Below are 7500 nucleotides of genomic sequence, written 5' to 3'. Positions count from 1 at the left end.
CTTTTGCTTATTTAATTGTTGAAATAGTGTGTATATATGTGTGCAATAAGCCATGTACAGGAGAGAGCCATCGTTTCAACTTGTTTGTTTGTTTGTTTATTTGTTGCTTAACGTCCAGCCGACTACGTAGAGCCATATCAGGACGAGGAAGGGGGGATGAAGGGGGCCACTTGTCAAGCGATTCCTGTTTACAAATGCACTAACCCATTACTTGTGTCCCAGCAGGCTTTAGTAAAACTAAATTAATACCTACTGGAAGATTACCAGTTTCCAGTATGTTAAAATAGGCTTAACCTATCTACTGCTGGGCTTACATCAGAACACTAACAGATTAAACTATACATGAATCGCGAGACAAGCGGCAAGAGAAGAGATTTTTTGGAAAAAATACAGGTGAATGAGCAAGAAGGCAGAAAAAAGAAAAGAATTCATGAAGAAAAAGAGAGCATGACAGGAAAGAGGAACCAAAAATCTACCTAACAGCAAACTAGAAAGCTCCTGCGGTTCCAAAAACAGGAGGGGCCTTTAATTTCATAACCGCAGTGCCCCACTGCGGGATCGTTTCAACTCGTCTGCACTATGCGGGGAGATATCGAAATGTTGTGTGTGATGAAAAAGTTACACTCAATACGTGCAATTAAAGACTTCAAAGAAAAAGTGGGGCATTTGTGTAGGAGCCGGCGGGGTTTATTGAGGGAGGGTCCAAAATAGTCAGCTAACGAAGGGAGCTAAGCGCGGTTTGAAAATAAGTGCGCGAGAAGAAGTTTTCTCTCTTGACGACCTTTGACTCCAGCCAATCAGACTTCAAGTTACATTTGTGCACGATGACATCATGCAATCAAGCTTTGCGTTTCATACGTGCACAAAGAAGGCACAATGGCGGCGTCATTTGCGACAGACGATACATACGGTAAGAACCTCATTATTGATATCATTTTCGGTCGTGCTCTTTGACATTGCATATTTTACATCACACGCATTTTATGTTGATTAGTAAAGATTGATCATGCAAAGAAACGCCCTTACAGAAGATACAAACATCAACATGGTAAAATACCCGTGTGACTTGGAATAATAGGCCGTGAAATGTAGGATATGCGCCGAAATGGCTGCGATCTGCTGGCCGATGTGAATGCGTGATGTATTGTGTAAAAAAAAAAAATCCATCTCACACGGCATAAATAAATCCCTGCGCCTTGAATATGTGCGCGATATAAATTGCATAAACAATTTAAAAAAAAAATAAATAAATAAATAAATAAATAAATCCCTGCGCTTAGAACTGTACCCACGGAATACGCGCGATATAAGCCTCATATTGATTGATTGATTGATTGAAAATGATGAACCAAAAACAAAACAAAAACAAAAACATAAAATGTAAATTACTTTGTTGTGATACACAATGGCATGGACCAAATGCTGTTGTTATTGCCTTTAATTTTCTCAAAAACAGCAAAGAAAAATATACGGCCATGTGTTTTATTTCTGTAGGTTTTTTAATGCCGGTCTGTGTAGATCTATTTTGGATAACTGAAGTGGTGAAGTCCTGAAACTAAAAAAAACCGTTTTAATTTGCAGATGTAATCGAACATAACGCTGCACACATTTTGATGCCGTGGAAAAACATGCAGGCACTTTCATAAATCCCTTGAGATGTGAAAGGCTGATTTGTTTTTCAAAAGAATGAACACCCTCAGGCTGCGCTCAAGGAGTTGTCGTCACAAAATTAATGTTTTATAAAATGTACGAACAAGGAAACAACGAAAGATACCACAAGGCCTGGTACAAGCGTTTTTTTCTGATCGTAGAGAGTAAGCTGTATATGATGTTTCATTAAGGACACATTGCAGTTATACGTATTGTGTTTTATAGGATGGGTGAATTAGTAAAGTGAGGGTTGGGTGCATTTGCAATGAAAGAGAAAGAGTTCTAAGGGGTTGGATAAGTGGGTACGATGGGTGTATAATACCCCCCCCCCCCCCTCCCTCCCAACCTCCCCCCTTACACACTGGTGTTTATGTGATACCATCACTGTGACGCATTAGGTGACAGGAAAAACAAATCATTCAATATGTTTTGCATAATAGCAGAATTGACTTTTCTTTATTGATTGAATGAAAAAAAGCAAACTAACGTCATACTTCAAGGGTCATTCGACTCAAATGCACAATCACTCCCGTAAACATAGTTTGGTTAACCAGGTCTGAACCTGGCTTGTCTTTTTCAACAGATAAACATCCACTGTAGTGGCTTCTCGTAGAAATAAAATACAATGAATTCCCATTCAGCAAGGAAGCATTCAAAGTGTTCATTTTAGCATGTGTCTAAAGAAAGGGAAGATCTTTTCTCATGTAAAAGTTTAACCAGATTTGAGATTGTAAGCCAAATGGTTACACGAGGAACAATGCTTTAAAAATTGAATAGGATATAGAATAAGAGCTTGTTTTTGCTATTGTTCCACATGGGTACCCCGCTAATGATCTGTTGTTGACATCTAAAGCCCTTTGTATTTTTCAATTATTATCGATTTGGAGTCGTCGAGTATTGAAGACATACATTGAAGATGTGACTCTCAAAAGCAGACAATGTTATGGTCACTGTTGACAAACCATAACTTGATACGAACAACATGTTCAGCTGTGATGTTGAATGACAATCTTGTAGCCATGTATTACATATAAGGCGCTGCAAATACTAGCCAGGCAGCCAAGCAAATGGACACTGACAACCATCAAGAAGCACAGGCACCTTTTAAGAGACTACGAGCTGCATGAAAAGAAAGTCACACCGGACAGAGAAATGCCCACGTGCGACACTATTGTGAAGGTCAGATGATCCGATTCGTGTGCATGATAAAGAGACTCGAAAGAGAACCAAAGAAGGATTGAGTAATAACAGGGAGACCAAGCAGACAACCCTGTCAGCTTCATGGAGAAGACAACCCTCATCAAGGCGGCGTTTAGGCCCCGGAAACGGAAGGATGATTATCATCTCCTCACGCGACATGAACAAGTCGTGCTGATGTGACTCCGCACTGGGCATAACCGCCTAAATGCCCACATGTCCCAAAAGATGAAGCTGGTCCCCTCCCCTACGTGCAGCTGTGGACTAGAGGACCAGACCACTGAACACATCCTCCAGCGATGTACCATCCTTGAGAGGCTGAGGAAAATCGTGTGGCCAACTGCTGTCTCCCTCTACAGCAAGCTGTACGGAGGAAAGGAAGACCTGGAGAAGACGGCATCATTCGTCTCGCTGTCCGGGCTGACAGTATAGCTAGTGTGATCGACAAGAAGAAGAAGAAGGATTGAGTAATTCCAACTCATGTACAGCAATAATCTACTGCAGGCAGAGAAATAGAGAGACGACGATCGAATACTGTTGTCACTGATTCAGGATCGTGACTTGCCCACTTTGCATTGGCAAACTTCCTAACAGCAATCTGTGTGTCAGTCACTTGTATTCTGTTTGTACGTGTTTAGTTATTCGCATGCTGATAATGTTTAATGTTTTGCCGAACTCTGTAGAAACGTTGGTCCTCATATGAAGAGTTGGTTAGGTAATACGCTAGGTTGTGCAGAGATGTTGTTACGAAGCGGTTTACTCGTATTTTTGGTAAGGTGAGACGGGGATAAACAGAGAGAGAGAGAGAGAGAGAGAGAGAGAGAGAGAGAGAGAGAGAGAGAGAGAGAGAGAGAGAGAGAGAGAGAGAATAGAGAGAGAGGGAGAGAGAGAGAGAGAGAGAGAGAGAGAGAGAGAGAGAGAGAGAGAGAGAAAGAGAGAGATAGAGAGAGAGAGAGAGGAAGAGAGAGAAACAAGAGACAGAGAGACAGACGGATAGAGACAGAGATTGAGAGAGAGAGCGAGAGAGAGAGGGAGAGAGAGAGAGAGGGAGAGAGAGAGGGAGAGAGAGAGAGAGGGAGGGAGAGAGAGAGAGGGAGAGAGAGAGAGAGAGGGAGAGAGAGGGAGAGAGAGAGAGAGAGAGACTTAGACTTAGACTTAGAACATTTTATTCACATAAAGGGTAGACATTTTAGGCCATAGGCTTAATCTTACAATGTGCCCTTTACATTCACACAAACACATATTCACGCGTGCGCCCGACTAGAATCATAGAAACATCAAGCATACAGTAATACTAAATGAGAAAAGTAGTAGAAAATACATGAATGGAACATCAATAAAGCAATTACAGAATGGAACATTAATTACGCAATCACATTTGCGCACTCACACGCAGACGCACAAGGAGGAACACATATAATACTAATAATAATATACACACAACTAAGTGCCATTCAACAAGCACACAGTGAGCCTACCAAGACAGGTAGATTTAGCATTATGTAGGCATGCAGCAGTCAATATTTCAGAGTAATAAAATAATTATAATTAACAAAGCTAGCTACAATACCGGCAGCGTAACTTATGAAGACCTCAGTATGTGTTTCCTGAGGGAGGTTTTGAATGCGTTCAATGAACGGCACGTTTGTACATTCGAAGGAAGAGAGTTCCACAGTGAAGGTCCCACAAAAGCAAAGCTAGTTTTGTATAGATCTATGCGAGTCCTTGGTAATATATATATAGATTTGTTTGACACATAACGCTCGGAAGCTTTAGTCAAGAATGCATTTAGGTATGGTGGGGCCAGCTCATTGAGCCCCTTGTACATTAGAATTAAGATGTTGTAATCAAACTGCTGTTGAAGTGGAAGAATATTGGCTACCTTCAACTTTTCTGACGTGGACAGATAAGGATTGGTTACAATAAGCTTAGCACCTCTTCTGTGCAAGGAGTTTAGTTTTTTCATTATATTTTCACTGGCACCGCACCATACCGTGGAGGCATAATTAATATATGATAGACATTGTGCCACGTAAAACATTTTCAGTCCCTCCTTGTCTACAAAGGGTTTTAGTTTAGATAGGAGATGGAGATTGCTTGACAGCTTTTTACAGACATTCTTAACGTGTATGTTCCACCTAAGCTCCTGGTCAACTTCAATTCCTAGTACTCTGTGTGATGAAACCTGTTCTATAGGATCTGAGTGCAGTTTTAAGTTGAGGAGAAGGGGCGCTCTCTGATGTTTCTGTCTAGATGTGACTACCATACTGCTGGATTTTTTGGGATGCAGGGTCATTTTGTTGTTACTACACCACTGTTCAACGTCGTTGATTCCCTGCTGAAGGTCAGCCTCCACTTGAACTATATTTTTGGACGATGAGTGAAGAGAGCTATCATCAGCAAAAAGCTCACAAGATACATTTTTATTCGTAATATGCAAAGGTAGGTCGTTTATGAAGATACTAAATAAAAGTGGGCCAAGAATGGACCCCTGAGGAACTCCGCAATTTAGAACACCATCTTGTGAATATTGACCATTTAGATATACCCGCTGGGATCTGTTCGTGATGAACGATGCAAGCAACTTAACTGTATCACTGTTGTTTATATAAAACTTTAGTTTAGTTATGAGAATATTGTGATCGACTGTTTCAAACGCTTTCCTCAGATCGAGGAAAACTGCACCAACTAATTTGGAATCGTTGATAGCCGACAGCCAGGTGTCACAGAGACGGACAAGAGCCGTGGAACAAGAATGAAACTTACGAAAACCAGATTGGAATTGGTAAAAAAGATCGTGGCTTTCCATGTGATGGATTACATGTTTATGGATATGCATCTCAAGAGGCTTAGAGAGCACCGATAGAACAGAGATAGGACGAAGGTTGTTGATGTCGCTAGAATCCGACGTCTTAGGAATATGAATAACTTTAGCACATTTCCACTCCAGAGGGAAGACCTTTGTTTTAATACATAGATTGTACAAGAACGTCAGGGACTCTACTATATACGGAAGTGAAAGTTTTAGAAAGAAGGTACTAATAGTGTCTACGCCCACGGACTTTTTATTCTTGAGGTCAGATATATATTTCCCTACTTCATGAACTGCCAGTGCAGGGATAGGGCTCTGGTCAGCAGACCGCAGCCGGTCACTACAGAAACTCTCAAGGAGAGGGTTAGAGAACTCGTTTTGTGTGGCTATAGAATTAGATTGGGTAAGGAGGGATGCGGCGGACAAGAAGTGGTTGTTAAGCGTGTCTGGCGATTCCACGACCGAGGGCGCTAAAGACGGCTTACGCTGCATATGCGTAACCTCGTTCATGGCACGCCAGAGGTGCGCTGTATCACAATTATTCGAAATCATCTGTTCGAAATACCTACGTTTCGAATTTTTCACTAAAACACTGATTTTGTTCCTCTGAAGTTTGTACTCGTTAGTGTTTTTGTCCTTCTTAAGCGTGTCCCTAATTTTCATAGCCTCCATTATTTCAGCTGTAATCCACCCAGGCTGCGCCTTTTGTTTAACTCTCCTCCTTCGAATGGGGGCATGCTTGTCCACAATAGGCATAAACAAGCTTTGCCACAAGGATAAGGCATCGTCAGAATTATCACAATTATGTACAGGAGAAAAGTTGACATGACTCAAATCATATAAAAAGGAAGTTTCATTAAAGTTCTTAGTTGAGCGGTACTCAAAGGTGGTATGCTCGCCCTTGGCACGCTTCCGTGGTCTCCATGACAACGTGCACATGATGGGACTGTGGTCACTGAGACTGACATCAGAGAGCCGGACGTTAGACACCCTGTTTACATTATTGGTATAGATATGATCTAGTAGGGTGGAGGAGGTGGGAGTAACTCGCGTAGGCTGCTGCACCAGTTGTTGCAGTCCAAATAAATTGCAAGTTGACTCCCAGGATGTGTGTGTTTTAAAAAGAACAATGTTGAAATCCCCTAAAAGAATATAGTCAGATTTTGGATTTGCCGCAGTGACCAAGTCCATCATGCGCACAAAGTCATCATACCAGGCATAATTATAAGAGGGATTTCTGTACAAGATACAGATAAGTATGGTAGAGTCTTTAGTACTACGCTTTAGCTGAACCCACATGCTCTCCACTCCCCCGGTCTCTAGATCCGGGCGCCGCGTGACATAAGGCAATACGTCATTGTGAACATAGATGCCGAGGCCCGTCTGGGGAGAACGAGTGGCGTCCTTTCGAAGAAAAGTATAATTGGGAATGGAAAGTTCGGAATCAGATTGCAAATTTAAGCGGGTTTCCGTGAGACCAAGGAGGTGGAGGCGCGGGGGTCCGCTAAGAAGAGAGAAGATGTCATGCAACTTGTTGCCTAGGTGATACACATTAACATGACCGACACGTATGCCCGAGGAAGAATCTCTCATAGGTTATAAAACAACGCAAAATTGAAATTAAAAAGCACTATTAAACGAAAGGGGAATAAGCACAAGAAACGGTGTAGGTAACACGAAACAATACCTAACAAATGTAAGAACAAAAGTCAATAATAGAAAACAAGTGAAGACAAAACGGAAAAGCAAACAAGACTCAAACAGCCAGACGCTTTTGCCAAAGAAAATGAATCAGATGCACATGGGATCAAAATAAACCAAAACACGCAGCGCAGTTCATC

General features: G+C 41.7%; 1 protein-coding gene across 1 annotated transcript in view; it reads left to right on the top strand.

Annotated features, from left to right (window-relative positions):
* The window catches only part of LOC138963776 (multiple epidermal growth factor-like domains protein 10), a 44212-nt gene that overhangs the window by 14569 nt on the left and 22143 nt on the right, over positions 1–7500 (top strand). The gene's annotated exons all lie outside the window — the stretch shown is intronic.

The sequence above is a fragment of the Littorina saxatilis genome, linkage group LG4 (genome assembly GCF_037325665.1).
Source record: "Littorina saxatilis isolate snail1 linkage group LG4, US_GU_Lsax_2.0, whole genome shotgun sequence".
Lineage (NCBI taxonomy): Eukaryota > Metazoa > Mollusca > Gastropoda > Littorinimorpha > Littorinidae > Littorina > Littorina saxatilis.
Note: the sequence above shows the minus strand (reverse complement) of the source record. Positions and strands in the feature narration are given on the sequence as shown.